This window comes from Gossypium hirsutum, chromosome A09 (genome assembly GCF_007990345.1).
Source record: "Gossypium hirsutum isolate 1008001.06 chromosome A09, Gossypium_hirsutum_v2.1, whole genome shotgun sequence".
NCBI classification, from domain to species: domain Eukaryota; kingdom Viridiplantae; phylum Streptophyta; class Magnoliopsida; order Malvales; family Malvaceae; genus Gossypium; species Gossypium hirsutum.
In genome coordinates, this window is record NC_053432.1 from 55,574,186 (window position 1) to 55,594,076 (window position 19,891).

The 19,891-nt window shown below is 35.4% G+C and overlaps 1 non-coding gene across 1 annotated transcript; it reads right to left on the reverse strand.

Annotated features, from left to right (window-relative positions):
• Positions 1–10,986: 10,986 nt before the first annotated feature.
• On the reverse strand, positions 10,987–11,093 carry LOC121207291 (small nucleolar RNA R71). Its single transcript, XR_005902383.1, has one exon. It is a non-coding gene; the product is annotated as a small nucleolar RNA R71 (small nucleolar RNA).
• Positions 11,094–19,891: the final 8,798 nt, after the last annotated feature.

Consider the following 19,891-nt stretch of genomic DNA (forward strand, 5'->3'; position numbering starts at 1 on the left):
GCATCTTTTTCTTAGAACTTTTATTTTTTTCAAATTAGTCCCGAATTGCTTCAAAGCTATTTTTAGGGTCTTGAAGGCTCAATTTAGGGACGAAATACATGAGATTTATTTGTTTATAATATGAGTTTAATTTATTTAAATATTGTGATGTTAAATGTTTTTGATTGTACGGTAATGCTTTGTAACCCAAATTCGGCGACAAAAATGGATTAGTGGTGTTACAACTATAACTTGGGAGTTCAAATTTTTCAAGTATCGTGCAATCCTTAAAGGCTATTGTGATGCAAATTGGGTAACTAATAATGATGAGGTAAGCTCTACAAGTGGGTATGTCTTTACTTTGGGTGGAGTAACCATTTCATGGAAGTATGCTAAATAGACTTGTATTGCTTGCTCCATGATGGAGTCAGAGTTTATAGCTCTTGACTTAGTTGGGCAAGAGGCCGAGTGGTTTACGAATCTACTTGCAGAGATTCCTTTATGGGAAAAACCAGTACCTTCCATATATATATATTATATGATTCGCAAGCAACAATTTGTGTTGTTATGAGTCAATCTCACAATGGTAAGAAAATACATATTCGAATAAGACATTAATCTATGAGACATTTAATAAACAATGAAGTATTTGCTTGAGAGTACGTGAGGTCTGAAAGGAACCTAGTTGATCCACTAACCAAAGAGTTAAGTAGGAAAATGGTTCTTGATTCATCGAGGGGAATGAGTCTTAAGCCCAGTGGTTGAGGAATCCATAGTGGATACCTAACTTAGTTTTTAAGTTCAATGTGGTCAAACAAAATCATGGAAAGACTCATAGTGTACATTTTACCTATCCCTATGGCAAATGATGTATATGTGTAAGGATGAGTTTTTACTCTTAATGAATTTATAGCCTAGAAATTGGGTGGTCTTATTGAGACGTACTTAATGAATTCACCGACTTGAGAGGTTGAGTTTATTACTCTTAATGAGTTCATATCCTAGAATTTGGGTGTTCCTATTGAGATAGACTTGATGAATTCACCGAACTTAAATTTGAGAGGATAAGCTTAATGGAAACTCTTAATGATTTCATAGACCTGATTTGGATGGTCTATATTGAGATAGACTTTATGAAATCAACTACGTAAGTGAAAAGGACTAGCCACCTTCTATGAAAAACATTTTGGGCAGTTTTTCTAAAGCACTTACCAGCATCGCGAGGTACATTAGCTAAAACTTGTTAAGTTATCGCAGAACATCAATTGGATCTAAGATTAGTTGTGTGTCATAAATTAACTCCTATCTTGACAAGTTCAAGATTTGTTTACTTGTTAAAGAGAAGAATCACTTATTTCACAATGTACTAGTCCAAATCCACAAGATACTAGTGCTTAAGCAACTAATTTTATTGTTCTTCTTACGTTTTAATTTTAAAAACTCTACTTTTCTGGTGTTTACAAAGTCTCCAAATTACTTTCATTAGTGGTGGATTGTTAGTAATGCAAAGGGTTGTTTTTAGTGGGTATATCCCATATTGGTTAAGTACAAGCTATCAAGAGAGCTTTGTATACCTTTACTTCTAGCCCTCATTGAGTAATTGGGCTATAGGCCTATCACACACGCGTGCCGCTACCGCCGATCCGTTCTTGTCCATGTCTTTGACACATACCACGTGTATATCTTTTTAGACAAAAGTTTTATTATTTTTTTGGAAAAAATATCTTTAAAAAATTTTAATTTTTCCAGTTTTACTATTCTAAAAAAATCTGGAATTAATATATTTTTGGTTGTTGGGCGCAAAAATAGTGGGATAGTTTCAAAATTGTTCCTGCGTTTTTTACTCTTTTCCCCTACCTATTAATCGTTTTGTCCTGCCATTTCTAGTATAAATAGAGGGTTGATTTCCTCATTTTTAATATAGAACAGAAAACACGCTCTCTGAAAAACACTTGTCTCATCTTCATTTCTTTCTGATTTTGTAACATGTCAAACCCGACCGTATAATAGGATCTGAGTATGGTGTGTCCCTACTTAAAATCAAATTAATTTTAAAACATTTTGGCTAAGGCAATATATAATTTTCACAAATTTATAAATATAAAACATATATTGGTTGTTACTTTACCACAATTTGAATGAAAAACATCAACAAATTAAAAATAATGTATAAGTCATATGGCGTATAAGTTCAGATATAATAACTTCATTAAACAAAATATATTAATTTAAAACTAAGCATTAATACTTCATAAAAATCTCATAAAAACTGATTTTTGTCAAAATAGAAGTTCTTTGTACAAATTATTTCCAAATACACATATGCGCCACCCCACGAGAAATGCATGATATGAAACAAAACGGTCAGCTCATAATAGTATAGTATCACTCTGGCATAGTCCTTCCAACAAAGTCTTCCTTCAATTAGGAAGCTTGAGAAGGAAAAGGTAACAAAGTAAGTTCATACGAACTTATTGAGTTCCAAAGAGAAATTATACATAACATTACTGATAGCATATTTGAACCTTTTCGAAGGATTTGCACACTATTCCAACATCTATTCCAATGTCTATCCCAATATCTATGCATGCAAAACGAGAAACATGTAAATAACTTAGAGGGTAACCTAGGGTTCATTAGTAATTACCAGTGAGATGGTATTAACATAGAAGTTAGATGAACACTATGAACTAATCTTCTATAATTCGGTGTAGCAAATTAAACTAGTTTTCGCACTTGAAGAGCTTGAATACAAACACTTTTATTATGTTTTAACTAAGTTTTCATAGTTTCATTTACATTGATTAAAAAGTGTGATTTTTGTCTTTTATTGACCTTAGGGCTGAATAAGGCCTACGGTGAGCTAATATACTTCGTGAGTGTGCAGAAGACCATTAGAAGGCGTATAAACTCAATACTGGTCGTTGTGTTGCAACATAGGGAGTTTGATGTTGCAACATAGAGAGTAGAGTACAAGAATTCTGAGACTGCCTTCAGTGTCGTGATACAACAATGGATGTTGCGATACACCCTTAAAGTCACCTTGAAGTTGAACATATTGCCTTCAATGTTGCTACACTGGCACTAGAGTATCGCAACATCGATCCTGTATGAGAAACACTTACGAGCTAAGGGCATTTTGGTCTGCATAATCAAATATTTAATACGAGAGCAACATGTGACCCATGGTTGAGGACAATGCAACCTTAAATCTATAAATAAACTCATTTAACGCTTGTTAGAGATAGCTTTTGATACTTGAGAATATTTTTGGTAATTTCAGTTTTTATTTTTTTTCTTTTTTTAGGTTTTAGGTTATTTCTAGTTTTTATTTTTGTGTTTGTCGGGAGATTTGATTTGTAGACTCGATTAACTCTTTGTGGATTCTGCACTTCATTCAATACAATTCAGGATTCTTTAAATCTTTTCTCTTGGTTCCTTATTCATGTTTATTTTTAGTATCAAGTTTATTGTGTTTATGAAATCCATGAGGAACTAATCCTCTTATAGGGGATTAGCGACTGGTTGTATGAATAATTATTTGTTGTGTAGGGTTTTCTTAATAGATCATCTATTTGGGAGAGGAAGACCTTAAACCCTAGGCTTGACAACCTTAGGAAGTCAATTAGGTGGGAATTAACCTAAAATTGGTATGGCCTATTCGTGAATACCTTAGCCCTAAGGTGACAACTAGTTGATTTACTAGAACCTCGAAGCAACAGGTGGTTATGATTACCAAAACAAGCCATGCTTAGATCTTACTCAATTTACATAATTTGTTTCCCAAAGTCTCTTTATTTATGTTATTTTCTTTATTGTTATAAAACCCCAAAAAACCTCTCTTTATGTTTGTTCATAATATAATTTATTTAAAGTACTAATTAGATCTATTTGTCTTTAGATTAGGATTAATTTAGTACTCGGTTCCCTTGGGTACAATTTTCTAAGTACTCATTTACTTCGTTGTAACTATATTACAACCCGATGCGTATACTTGCGAATATCGCTTATTTCATATCTTTTGGCTGTCAAGTTGTTGGTGCTATTGACGGGGAGGCAACATCACTAGATTAATTTTAATTTTTGAATTTTTTAGAATAATTAAGAAATTAATAAATCATAGATACGATTGATATATTAGTGTTTCTTTATTCTTTTCTAATTTCATGTTGTAGGAAGATATTCATAAAGATGCTCATATATCTGGGAAGACCAATAGTTATATCCTTCTGGTGATATATGAGATAAATTTGTTGCCTGCAATATGATAAGTAACCTTTAATAACATAATGCAAGCATTAGGAATATTTTTTGGCATGGACTAGTTGCAATCTAGTATTACTTGCCTTATTATTCATAGTCCTCACTTTGAATTAGATCATTCATTATTAACATGAATTTCTCATAATGTCAAATTCAATGATTATAAAAAAAAGGATCTTATAGCCTTCCTTCTGTAATTTAAACACATCGCAGTACCATTATGTACGGGGGTGTCCTAGCAGAAGCTATTAAATTATTACTAATTCCATTCGCACTAGATGGAAAAGTGAAGGCTTGGTTAGATGCATTGCCACTTGATACTATCACTACATGGATTGATTTTATGTAGATATTCCTTCGCAAGGTTCTGCCTATGATTCAAGTAATCAACACCTATGAGAAATTATTTCAATTTAAGTAGTATATTACCGAAACATTAGGGCAAGATTAGGAACGATTCAAAACAATTTTTAGGGTAGTATTGGGTGGAGATATACATTTTACAATTAAAATCCAACATTTCTATGATGGGTTAAATAGTTATAACATGCGGAAATTTTACATTATAACTGGGGGAAGTATTTGGAAGAAAACGAGAAAGGAAGTCATGGTAATATTGGAAAAATTCAATGTGAATGAATTTATTTGGGGATACATCAAGAATTGGAAGGTGTGGAGTTGGTAAAACCTAAACCAGAAGACAAAAAATGCAATAAACTGGAGTTGATCATAGCAATTTTGGCTGAAGACAAAGAATATGGATCAGAACAAGAAAATTTGTATGATGTAGAACATGAAAACAATCAGATAGCTCTTCAACTTGATTGGTGGCGGCAAATTAAGGAACAACCAAAACAACTAATTTTGAACGCAACAAAAATGGTACCATCCATTGTTAAACCTCCTGAGTTAGAATTAAAACCATTACCAGAGCATTTAAAGTATGGATATTTAGGAGAGAAAAATAATTTGGGTTAAGTTCTTAATAGTAGGAGGCATTATTAAGTGTTTTAAAAACACACAAAAAAGTCATTGGATGGACTATTATTGATATTAAGGGAATCAATCATGCACAGTGTCAATACAAGATCAAATTTGAAGAAGGGAAAGAGTCATTAGTAGATGCATAGCATCGGTTAAATCCAGCAATGAAAGAAATAGTAAGAAAAGAATTGATCAAATGGTTGGACGTAGGTATTGTGTACACAATTTTTGATAGTGAATGGGTACATCCCACACAATGCATTCCAAAGAAACCGGGATTAATGGTGGTTGAGAATGATAAGAATGAGTTAATTTCAATAAGAGCGGCCACTGGTTGGTGAATGTGTATTGACTACTGGAAATTAAATGATGCAATAGAAAAAGATAATTTTCTGCATACTTTCATTGGTCAAATGCTAAATAGATTGACTAGAAAAGACTATTAATGTTTCCTTTATGGGTATTCCGAATATCATCAAATTCTTATACATCCCAATGATCAAGAAAAAACTACATTTACATGTCTTTTTGGCACATATACTTTTAAATGAATGTCATTTGGATTATGTAATGCCCTAACGACCTTTATGAGATGTATGATTGTTAATTTTGCTGATATGTTGAAAGAGGGCTTAGATGAATTGATGGATTATTTCTTAGTTTATGGATATTCTTTTCGGGAATGTTTAGATAACCTTGGGAAAATTTTACAAATATGTGAAGAAACTAATTTGGTACTTAACTGGGAAAAATGTCACTCCATGGTAAAAGAAGAATTAGTGTGAGGACACCAAATATCGAGAAAAGTTTGGAAATGGACAAGGTAAAGATCAAAGTTATCAAAAATCTTCCCAACCCTACAACAATCTGGGGAGTAAGAAATTTATTGGGACATGCTGAATTCTATAAGCATTCATAAAAGACTCCACTCATATCTCTAAATCATTGAATCAACTTCTTTAGAAAGAGATACCTTTTATATTCAACCAGGACTGTATCAAAACTTTTAAAGTAATAAAGGAAAAAAATTATCTTTGCACCTATAATCATTACTCCTAATTGGTTAGAACCCTTTTATTATAATATGCGATGCTAGTGATTATGCTTTAGGAGCAATATTGGGACAAAAGATGAATAACATATTTGGCCCTATTCATTATGCAAGCAAAACACTCAACTCATCACAGTGCAATTATACTACCATTGAAGAAGATATGCTCGCTATTGTGTTTTATCGTGAAAATTTTTTCCCTTATTTTGTGGCAAATAGAGTTTATGTATACATTGATCACTCAGCATTAAAATATGTTATGAAAAAGAAAGAAATAAAGCAAGACTAATGAGATTAGTGCTACTGCTTCAAGAATTCGATCTGTGGGTCATGGATAGAAAATGAACAATAAATCAAATAACAGACCATTTATCCAGAATAGAAAGTGATTTAGAGGAGAAAAACTCTACAGAAATCACTAAGACCTTCATTCATGAGCAATTATTCAAGGTAGAATCCGTCAAGCTGGGTTCAGGAATAACAACATACCATGGTATGCAGATTATGTGAACTACATCACTAAAGGTGTGTTTCCAGCAAAAGTATCATGGCAACAAAAGAAAAGGATCATGCATAAATCAAAAAAATGACATTTAGGAAGATCTATACATATTCCAACAATACGCAAATTAGTTAGTTGGAATATGTGTAGCGAAATAAGAGATACAAGATATTCTGCAAGGACGCCATACATTGCCATGTGGGGGGCACTTCGATGGAAAAAGAATATATGAAAAAAAATACTTCAATTAGGATTTTATTGGCCGACTATGAACAGAGATGGTCATGAATTCGTACAAGGATGTGATAGATGTCAAAGAAGTGAAAGTATATCAAAAAGAGATTAAATGCCACAATCAGGGATACTTGAAGTAGGAGTATTTGATGTCTAGGGAATTGACTTCATAAGACCCTTTCAAATCTCTTTTAGGAACAAATACATCTTGCTAGTTGTTGATTATGTGTCTAACTAGGTTGGAGTAGTTGCATTAACTACAAATGACACAAAAGCAGTAGTTAGACCTTTGAGAAAAAACATCTTCACCAAATTTGGAACATAACGTGCATTGGTAAGTGATTAAGGATCTCATTTTTGCAGCAAACAGTTTGAAGTTGCTTTAGCCAAATATAATGTGTGACACCAAATGACAACATCGTATCACCCATAAGCTACTGGCCAAGGAGAGGTGTCTAACCGAGAGATTAAGCGAATTTTGGAAAAAATGGTAAATCCAAGTAGGAAAGATTAGGCAGTAAGACTAGACGATGCACTGTAGGCCTATAGAATTGCATACAAAACTTCGTTAGGCATGTCTCCCTATAAATTAGTTTACAAAAAAATTTGTCACTTGTTGATTGAATTATAGAAAAAAACATATTGGGAAATTAAAGAATTAAACTTAGACCTAAAGTTAGCCAAGAAAGAAAGATTATTTCAATTGCAAGAATTAGAAGAATTTTGTTTCATGGCTTATGAAAATATGGAACTGTATAATGAGAGGAGCAGGCTTCAGCATGATTCTAATATATGAAAATGAGAATATTGATGGTTGCTAAACTAACTAAAAATTCGACTAAGGTAAGCGCACCTATCGAACAGTAGTATAGTTATGGTGAAACCGGAAATATCGTATCCACAAGGACTAAAAGTACTAGTATACTATCTTTTTATTATCTAGCCTAAAAATTTAAGGGATGTTTTTAAACTAAAATGAACTATCTAATTGACTAAGAACGCCACAGAGAATAAAGTTGGAAAATACTTTTGGAAAACTGATGGAGAAGACAATACCCAAGGAAGAATCCACCTAGACTTCACTTATTACTTCTGAATTAGATGATTTATTCACTTGACTTAAGCCATAGGAATCCCTAGTTTATGTTAATATCTCTCTCGAGACTAAAAACAATTGATCCTTGGTTGATTAATCGAAATCTCTTTTTAATTAAAACCCCTATTGTCGCATTAACTCGATCTATGGATTTCTTTATTAGATTTGACTCTAATCTGGCAGATTTATGTCGTCCTATCTCTAAGATTGCATGCAACTCCGCTTAATTATGGAGGATCTACTCTTAAACAGGGACTTTTGCTCCACTAAATACGCACATCAAAACCTGAATTAATATCCTGGAATATTAAAACCAGGATTAAAACTTATAATTAAGAATAAGACAAGTATTTATCATATAATTTAAATAGTAATAAGATCCGTATTAGGTTTCAACTTCCCTAGGTATTTAGGGAATTTAGTTCATAACAATAGAGGAAAACATCTCAAAATTGGGAAAAAAAACAAAAAGAAACCCAAAGAACTTCTAAGGAAATTGAATGGAGATCTTCAGTCTTAAAGGATATCCTACTTCTGAGCTAACTCTGATGGCTATTCTTTAAATATTTTCTACTTTCTACCCTCCGTCCCCCTTTGATCCTCCTTTAGGATGTTTATATAGACTTTGGAATGCCCAAAATAACCTAAACTTAGCCTTTTCTAAGTAGAATTAGACTTGAGCTTGACAGGGACACGTCGTGTGACACGTCTGTGTGAATGTGCTTAGGCTGTGTGCAATTCTGACTTGGTTTAATGTCAACACGGCCATGACACACGGCCATGTGGTGATAAACCATAATTTATACATATTTTTATCCTATGCTTAGCACATTTATGGATGATTTCTCCTTAGATTTGGTGAATTCGATGCTCCTAATCCTTTAATTTCATGTTTTATACTTAGGTGAGCATAGGAGAGTAAAAAGTGCGAGAAACGGGTCGAAAATGGAGAAAATGAATCCACATGGGAAATCAACACGACCTGGACTTTCTCACACGAGCGTGTCACACGGATGTGTCCCTTTAGCAGGATCGAAGCACAACTTACACAGGTAGACTACACGTCCGTGCCTATTCAACAGCCTTGAACATGGGCTAGAGTAATCGCACACGGGCGTGTCCCTGCCGAGCCCAAGTATAGTCCTATTCAGAAAAGGCCAATTTTGAGGGCTCTTAGGCATTCTAAAGCCTATTTAAACACCTAAAGAGGCACTTAAGAGGGTAGGCGCAGAGTAGGAAGCAAAGAATTACTCAAGGAAAGCCGATTGATCCATCTAAGAAGCCGAATTCATCATCAAGACTGAAGATCTCCCTTCAAGTTCCTTCAGGAGTTTTGGGTTTTCTTATGTTTTTTTATCTTTATGTTTTGAGATGTTTTCTTTTATAATCATGAACTAAACCCCCTAAATACCTAAGGGGAATGAAACCTAAGACAGATCTTGTTATTATTATCTGAATTGTATGATAAATATTTGACTTGTTCTTAATTATGTGTTCTTAATTCTTGTTTTAATATTCCAGGATATTGATTCAAGTTAATGCTCTTATTCAGAGGAGGAATAGACCCTGTTTAAGAGTAAAATTGTCATAGTTAAGCGGAGTTGATTGCACGCCTAGAGATAGGGTGACAAGATTTTGCCGGATTAGGGTGAAACCTAATAAGGGAATCCATAGATCGAGTTAATACAATTCTAGGGTGTTAATTAGAAAGAGATTTCAATTATTCAACCTAGGGTTAGACGTTATTAGTCTCGAGAGAGATAATAATATAACTTTAGGATTTCTCCGGATCAAGTCAAATGAATAAATCGTCTGATTCAGAGTAAAATAACAAGTGAAGTCTAGGTGGATTTTTCCTTAGGTATTGTCTTAATCAATCGAATTTTCTAAAAAGTATTTTCCCAAATTTTCTTTCTGTGCTTTCTTAGTTTAGTAATTAGTTTAGATAACAAAATCTCTTAATTTTTAGGCTAGATAATAAAAAGGAAGTAATTACTAGTACTCGTGGTTCTTTTGGGTTCGACAATCCGGTCTTGCTAAAGCTATACTACTGTTCGATAGGCACACTTTCCTTCATCGTGATAATAGTTAGTTTCAAGAACGATTAATTATAAATTTTTAAAACCTATCGCAAATATCACGTATCAAGTTTTAGGCGCCGTTGCCGGGGAACTAGGATATTAGGAACACTTGATTTTTATTACTTTAGTCATTTTACTTTTATTGCAATTTAAAATTTTCTTTTCTTTTCTAATTTTTCATTTATTTTCTTCTAACAAGTTTATTTTCTAGTTTATGACCAGAAGAAACCCGTTAGGACCACTACTTTTTGACGGTGAGATCGACCGCACAGTTTGCAAAAACTAAAGAGAAATAAGGCGAAGCCTAAGATTCACAGAGGAAGAGCAAGAGGACGATACTTCAACCACAACCTAGGAGATGACTGAAAACCAATAAAATCCGCTGCCTCCTGCGATTGCTGCTGATCCAGTAAATCAGAATCCTACTCAACGCACTATATATGATTATGCTAAACCTAATTTAACAGGAATTGAGTCAAGTATAGTTAGACCTGCTATTGTTGCAAATAATTTTGAACTGAAACCTAACACAATTCAAACGATACAACGGTTTGTTCAGTTTGATGGTTTGCAAGATGAGGATCCAAACAATCACTTGACAAATTTTCTAGAGTTTTACGATACTTTTAAGATCAATAGCATTTCTGATGATGCCATTCGCCTTCGGTTGTTTCCCTTTTCATTGAGGAACAAAGCTAAACAGTGGTTGCACTCATTACCGTGATGGTCAATCACTACTTGGGAACAAATGATCGAAAAGTTTTTACTTAAATATTTTCCGCCCTCTAAAACGGCTAAGTTGAGGAATGACATTTCTTCCTTTGTGCATATGGATCTAGAAACACTCTATGATGCATGGGAGAGATACAAGGATCTTTTGAGAAGATGCCCTCACCATGGGTTACCACTTTGGCTACAGGTTCAGACATTTTACAACAGTGTGAACCCCTCAATGAGGCAACTTATCGACGCAGCTGCCAGTGGAACTTTGAATAACAAAACACCTGAGGCGACTTACAAATTTATTGAGGAGATGTCACTAAATAACAATCAGTGGCAAGTTATGAGGACAAAGCCAACGAAAGCAACCGGTGTTTTCAACCTCGATGCGTTTACTATGCTATCTAACCAAGTAGATCTCTTAAATAAAAAGATTGACGGTTTGTGTGGTTCTACCCAGGTACATCCAGTGATGAGGTGTAATTCGAATGGAGGAGGAGCATGCATAGAATATCAACCCTTCAACCCTAGCATCAAGGAGGAACAAGTCCAATATATGGGTAACAATAACTCTAGACCCTAAAATAACCCGTATAGTAACACTTATAATGCAGGTTGGAGGAACCATCCCAATTTCTAGTGGGGCGGTCAAAGAAATCAAAGGCCACAACATCCTCCGGATTTTCAACAACCACCTTACCAGCAGGAAAAGAAGCTGAACCTTGAGGAGATATTAACAAAATTAATCTCGGTGTCAGAAACTCATTTCCAGAATACCGAGACAGCCCTTAAGAATCAACAAGCGTCAATCCAATTGCTCGAAACTCAGATAGGCCAACTCTCCAAACTGATTTCTGGACAACCACAAGGTAGTTTGTCGAGTAACAAGAAATCTAACCCAAGGGAACAACTCAATGCGATTACCACTCATGACAAGGAAGGGTTAGATGAGCCTACATTAGAACTTAGTTAAGGCATTGTGGTAAGTCAAGATAAAGGTGAGGTAGTCCACAGTGAGCAAAAAATGGTAAGTAAAGAGTACAAACCACGGGTGCCATACCGTAATGCGACAAGGAAAGACCATACAGATGAAAAATTCGGTAAATTCCTTAAACTATTAAAGAAATTACATATTAACTTACCGTTTATCGAAGCTTTCTCGCAGATGCCAAACGCAGTCAAATTCTTAAGGGAGCTTCTAGCAAACAAATAAAAGTTGGATGAGGCGTCACATGTGGAGTTGAATGCAGTTTGCTCAGCCATTCTATAGAATAAGCTACCCAACAAATTGAAAGATCCAGGGAGTTTTACGATTCCTTGTTTAATTGGTAGTTTAGATGTTCATAATGTATTGGCTGAATTAGGGGCAAGTATTAAAGTTATGCCTTATAAAATTTTTAAACAGTTAGGTCTTGGGAAACCCAACAAAACTAGGACGAGCATTCGATTGGCTGATAAAACCATTAGATTTCCTAGGGGTTTCATTGAAGATGTTCTTGTTAAGATCGATAAATTTATATACCCAGTAGACTTTGTTGTTCTAGACATGGAAGAGGATAGTAACGCACCTTTGATTTTAGGACGACCCTTTTTAGCGACTCTAGAACCATTATTGATGTTGGTACAGGTGAACTCACACTTCGTGTGGGAGACGAAACAATCAGCCTTTAACCTCATAAGACGAGTAACACATCAAAAATCAAGGGCGATTGCATAAATCATACTACTGGTACTGATCATGTGGTGAAACCCTCTGTGCAGAAAACAGTTTCAAAGAGCGCATATGACCCCTGTTCAAACAACAACAAAGGACCTATCTATGAAGAACGAATGCTACAAATCGAGGAACTAGATGAATGGTGGACACATAGACCGAGGACACATGATAAACCAAAACCACACCATGACGAGATCAATGACGCACCAAATCAACTTAAGCCTACAGACAAAGTACTAGTAGATGCTACAGACCCTTGCATTGCTACTTCTGAACCTAACAGAGTAATCCCTCTTACGGTACTCAATATTTTCCCATATGGTACAATCAAGGTAATTCATCCCAAATTCGGTACTTTTAATGTAAACAGTACTCGTCTTAAACCTTATTTTAATAAAATTAATAACAGGAATGAGGAGTGTAAACTCCTCACACCACCATGATCACACACCAGAGAGGTAAGTCAAGCTTAGACTATAAATAAGTGCTTCTCGGGAGGCAACCCGAGCACTAACAATAATGATTTTTTTAAATTCTAGTTTTTCACATCTAACCTACTAACTGAGTCTTGAAACACAGGGTTTTCCCATCCACACGGCCAGGCACACGGGAGTGCCTTAGGCCGTGCTCACACCACAGAAGGAGACACGGCCGTACGATACGACCGTGTGAAAATAGGGCAAAAAAATTTCCCCAACACGGGATGAGATAAGTAGCCACGGCCGTGTGATAAGGCCGTGGTCGAAACTGCCAAAACAACACGGGTGTGAGACACGCCCGTGTTTTGAAACCGTGGGCGAACCTATCAATTTACCACGAGTGTGCGACACGCTCGTGCCCAGCCCCCGTTGTCGACACTATCAAAATAATACGAGCGTGGGAGAAGCGAACGAAGCAAGACACGGCTGTGCGACACGGCCGTGTGCACCCACAAGCCCAAGGAACACGGGTGTGGGGTGAATGTCAAACGCGCTTAAATTTTAAAATCACGAAACACACGGGAAAAAATTAGGCATGCCCGTGTACCCTAAAATCTATATAAACCCCTCACTATTCATCATCTCCCTCCCTAAAAATCCCTAACCCTAGCTGCTGCAACTCCACACGCGCTATCTACCACGCCCGTGCGCCGCTTGCAACACTATTTCTGACAGCCCAAGCTTCTCCCTTTTTTCATTTGTTTACCCTTTTCTCTATATTTTCTTTAAATATTTTTCCTATTTCATGATTTCTTTGATCCATTTGACTATCTTAAGTGAATATTCATAGTAGAATAATAATATTCATGCTTTTCATTAAAGAATATTGCCATTTTTCATACTACATACATCCATTTTTCTTATTTCCATGGATTTTATGCTTACCCACATGCACTCATGCATTAGATATTCCCGTAGCATTATTCTCATAGTCCTATTTTAATAACTTAATATATTTGCTTTAGTTGTTTTAGTTTTGTTTACTTTATCTAGTACGTGAGTCTTATGAAATATTCCTATTTAGTTTTGTTTTTCCATGCTATTCTTAGGACATATTAGTTGAACTTTGACTTTTCAATGCAGATATACAATGTCATCCTCACCTGGTAAGAAGACCGTTGTCCCCGTCTCAAAGAAGAGGAAAGGAGCAGTGTCATCCTCGGGTCCTACTGCTGATATCCGTCACCCTTTCCTCGAGTTCCCTTTGGGACCCTAGGAAGAGCTTGTTCATATATTATGAGCCCGACCCCTAGGTGTGGGCCACTGCATTGACTGGGCCGCACTTGAACAAATTCAATTGGCTAACGCGGTCTGAGCCCTCTTGAAGACTGACTCGTGGGGGCTCTTCTTTGAGATCGTGGAGCCAACGTATCTCGAGTTCACATTGGAACTCTGCTCGACGTTCCATCTTCAGACCATCATGACCAACTTCGACGATCCCGAAGCAGTCCGATTCTGCCTTGGTGGTCTAGTGCACTAGTTGAGCGTACCCGAGTTCGGGATTGAACTAGGGCTATAGACGGAGGAGTTCATGGACGACAATGAACTTGACACCCTCCACCGCCACATCCACTACTCTCCCTCAAAGTGCTGGAAGGACCTCGTCCCTGCCTCGGCCACCGATGACCCTAGCCGCTCTAAGGCATCGGCCCTCGCCCTATCCCTGCGATACCTACATGCCATCTTGGCCCACATTCTGATGGGACGGTGAGAGAGCATCGGCGTCGTCAACACTCACGATGCCTATTTCTTATGGAGCATGGCGAACGGGCATGTCCTCGACCTTGCCTACTTCATCACCTTCGCCATCCACAATCAGATAGAGCGACATAAGAGAGGGGTCATCTCTATCGGGCCCTATGTGACTCGATTGGCTTGGCACTTTGGGTTCCTCAACACAACAACACAATCATCCTCCCTCACTCTCATTGGCCAGATTTCCCCACAGGGCATCTCGAGCATGCTAAATATGATGATGATCAAGAAACGACATGGCACCTACCCTCCTCAGTACCGCTTCATCCAGTCCACCGAGGAGGAGGACCCAGAGGACATTACTGATGATGTCCCTCCACGTCATAAGGACCCACCGTCTTAGCCACCACCCATCCATCGTCCAGTTTATGCGGCGGCTTCACTGTCTGACGTCTCTGAGCGCCTTACACGATTTGAATAGCAATGTTTTCAGCGCTTTGATCACATTGATGTGACTCTACACCAGATTTGTCAGCATTTCCACATCTCATCGCCACCCCTACCTCGTGAACCATCTGGCGATGACGATATTTTAAAACTTTTTATTTATTATTTTTATTTTCACTTTTATCTTTATTTATCTTATTTAAGTACTTTTTATTTCCATTTTCTTTAATATTATTTTAATTTTAGTTTTTATAATTAGAGTTATGAAGAATAATCGGCTAAATCAATAATGAGGGTGGAAGAGGATACTCCGGTGGTGGTAGCATTCACTAGTCCATAGGTCCTGTGCCAAAAGAATATTATATCTGGTAGTAGCTATGGTCGTAGTCGAGTAGGACATGGCAGTCGTGGAGAACCTTTTCCAGTGGAGTTTTTAGTTCCTATGCGATGATGAGCTTTGGAGCTCTTTATAACTGTGATAGAATCAGAAACTTTTTAGAAAATATAAGGAAGCATAATTACTCATAATGAAATAGCCAAAACTATAAAATATTCATTAAAAATTATAAAAACTAAAATTAAAATAATATTAAAGAAAATGGAAATAAAAAGTACTTAAATAAGATAAATAAAGATAAAAGTGAAAATAAAAATAATATCATTCAAGAAGTTTCACTTCTCTCCCTATCTTATGATTATATATCTATCTTTTTCAATATATCTATCTTTGTACATTGAGGGCAATGTACATCTTAAGTGTGGAGGGTCTTTTATATCATCATTAGAAATCCCTGTATTTTGCCTTATTCTCACGTGAATCACTCATGTCACTCACTATTAGAATGAATTTTAATTAATTTATGATTTTTATGGATATGTCTTGAATTAAAACATAGGCATTTATGCATTGATTGTTTAAACTTTAAGACATTAGGGGATCAAGCATGATAAGTTGATTTTTGAAGAATTAAAAACTTTTAGGTTGTTTCCCTAAGTTTAGGTATTATCTTGAGTTGAAATTCAAAAGTTTGAACATCAAAAAGCCATAATTTTTGTGAGATCTTGAGCCTTTAGAGCATATTTTATTTCTTTCATGCTCACTTTCACTATGAGTGCGTCAATTTTGATTTGTTATTCTAGAACTTGCTTGATTATGCATGTCAATACCACACTATTTGATTTGATATGTCAAGATGATAAAGGCACTTAGGTTTAACCCACTCACTCCACAAAAGCCTACCTTAATAATTAACTCTTAGTGAACCCCTATGAGCCTAACAAGCCACTAATTGATTTACCCTCAATATTAACCCATAACCCATTATTGTTGAAATCCTCTAATTTGACCCCTATTTTTGTCAAAATTTAAGTTGAAATAATTGCTTAACTATGTTTTTATTCTTCGTTGTGATAATTAAGTTCTATGTTATTTGACTAGATCTTAAAAAAAAGAAAAAAATTTGTACTTTAATACATATTAATAGTAATTCGTTATTTTTGAGCTTGAGTGTTAATTTCATATTCTGAGAAGAAGCTCACTTGTATTCAACTGATGACTAGTCATTTTTCTAGCTAGGTAATTTTTCAATTCAATCTCGATTCTAGAATTTTCTTTCACCTTGTGACCACACCCCCAACCGAAGCCACGTTACAACCCTCTAAAAGACCTTTTTGATTGATGTATCAGCTCAATATATAGTGGTGGAGATTTGATTTTCAAGCAAGCCTATGGTAATGACTTTTCATATTGACTAATGAGTGTTTTAATGATGTCCTTAAACACCTCGAGTGATTTGAGTGAATCTTTAGTGAAGACGTTAAACTCTGTGATATTTTGATCAAAGGTAATCACTTCAATGATGGGAGACACCTATATTTTCGTGATAAAATGCTCAACTTGAAATGTTTGAAACTTTGATGTACTTTTAGTTGAATTTTCAATATAGGAATACTTATGGATTATTTTGAGATATTATTGATAGGGATTATAAATTGAGAATAATTTATTTTGATTGTGAGTTGAGGATTTTGCTTGAAGACAAGCAAATGCTTAAGTGTGGGGGTATTTGATAAACCGTAATTTATACATATTTTTATCCCATGCTTAGCACATTTATGGATGGTTTCTCCTTAGATTTGGTGAATTCGATGCTCCTAATCCTTTAATTTCATGTTTTATACTTAGGTGAGCGTAGGAGAGTAAAAAGAGCGAGAAACGGGACGAAAACGGAGAAAATAGACCCACGTGGGAAATCAACACGGCCTAGACTTTTCACATGGGCGTATCACACGGCCATATCCCTTTGGCAGGATCGAAGCACGACTTACACCGGGAGACTACACGTCCGTGCCTATTAAACAGCCTTGACCACGGGCTGAAGTAATCGCACACGGGCGTGTCCCTACCGAGGCCAAGTATAGTCCTATTTAGAAAAGGTCAATTTTGAGGGCTTTTAGGCATTCTAAAGCCTATTTAAACACCTAAGGAGGCACTTAGGAGGGTAGACGCAAAGTAGGAAGCAAGGAATTATTCAAGGAAAGTCGATTGATCCATCTCAGAAGTCAGATTCATCATCAAGACTGAAGATCTCACTTCAAGTTCCTTCAGGAGTTTTGGGTTTTCTTATGTTTTGTTATCTTTATACTTTTGAGATGTTTTCTTTTATAATCATGAACTAAACCCCCCTAAATACCTAAGGGGAATGAAACCTAAGACAGATCTTGTTATTAATATCTGAATTGTAAAATAAATATTTGACTTGTTCTTAATTCTTGTTTTAATATTCCAGGATATTTATTCAAGTTAATGCTCTTATTCAGAGGAAGAATAGACCATGTCTAAGAGTAAAATTGTCATTGTTAAGCGGAGTTGATTGCGCACCTAGAGATAGGGTGACAAGATTTTGCCGGATTAGGATGAAACCTAATAAGGGAATCCATAGATCGAGTTAATGCAATTCTAGGGTGTTAATTAGAAAGAGATTTCAATTATTCAACCTAGGGTTAGACGCTGTTAGTTTCGAAAGAGATAATAATATAACTTAGGGATTTCTGTGGATCAAGTCAAATGAATAAATCGTCTGATTCATAGTCAAATAACAAGTGAAGTCTAGGTGGATTTTTCCTTAGGTATTTTCTTAATCAATCGAATTTTCTAAAAAGTATTTTCCCAATTTTTCTTTCTGTGCATTCTTAGTTTAGTAATTAGTTTAGATAACAAAATTTCTTAATTTTTAGGCTAGATAATAAAAAGGAAGTAATTACTAGTACTCGTGGTTCCTTTGGGTTCGACAATCCTGTCTTGTTAAAGCTATACTACTATTCGATAGGTACACTTGCCTTCATAATGATAATAGTTAGTTTCAAGAATGATTAATTATAAAATTTTAAAACCTATCGTGAATATCACGTATCATGTGGTCTGTCCGTGTGTCACACACGGGTATGTAGATTACCTTTGTTGAAGTGACTAGGCCGTGTGAAACACTGAATTAGGCCCAATTTTCTATTTTTGGCTTGTTTCTTGCTCTTTTTGCTATCCTAAGATCTTCTGAGTATAAAACATGAAATTAAATGATTAGGAGCATCAAACTCATTAAACCTTATGATAATCCTTCCAAAAATATGCCAAGCATGGGGTAAAAATATATATATATATATTATGGTTTATCAAATATCCCCACACTTAAGCGTTTACTTGTCCTCAAACAAAATTCTCAACTCACAACTAAAATTAATTCTTCTTAATTTATAATTCTCATCAATAATGTTTCAAAGTAATCCACAGATAATCACACATTGAACATTCAGCTAAAAGTACATCAGAGTTTCAAACAATCCAAGTTGAGCATTTTAATCATAAGATCGTAGGTATATCTCTTACCTTTAATTAAAAATTGAAAAGAGTTGAAATCCTCACTAAAGATTCACTCAAATCACTCGAAGTATTTAAGGTTCACTGATTAAGCACTCAATAGTCAAACATGAAAAGATATTACCATAGGCTTGCATGAAAATCAAATCTGCACCACTATAAATAAGATGATACACGAATCAAAAGGTCTTTAATAGGGTTGTAATGGGGCTTGGGTTAAAGGTATGGATAAAAGCTTAAAAAGAGGGTTAGAGTCGAGATTAATTTAGAAAATTACCCAACCTAGAAGAATAAAGCTAATTATTGAATTATAAACAGGTGCCAGAAATAAAAATTTCTAAAATGAGTGAGCTTTCCCTCAATATAATAACTTTAACTTATCCAAACTCTTTAAAACAATATGTAATTGAATTAATATCAAAATACAGTTTTTTCATAACAATAAGAACAGTAATGGAGAGTACATAATAGTTCAGCAACTGATATGGACGGAAATAGTTAGGTAACTGATCAAATCAAATCTCGATAAAAATGTGTCAATAAAAAGAGAAATTCTTAACGAATCAAAAGGGATTCAGTCGTGGGTTAATCATTAAGGGAAAAATCAAGACACAATGGTTAAGGCTCAAGCGCTTCACTAGGGGTTCATTATGTGGGTAGGCTTTTTATGGGGTAAATAGGTTAAAACCTAAGTGCCTTTATCATTTTAGTATATCAAATCAAAGGTGTGGTCTCGACATGTATAATCCATGCAAGTTCTAGAATAGTT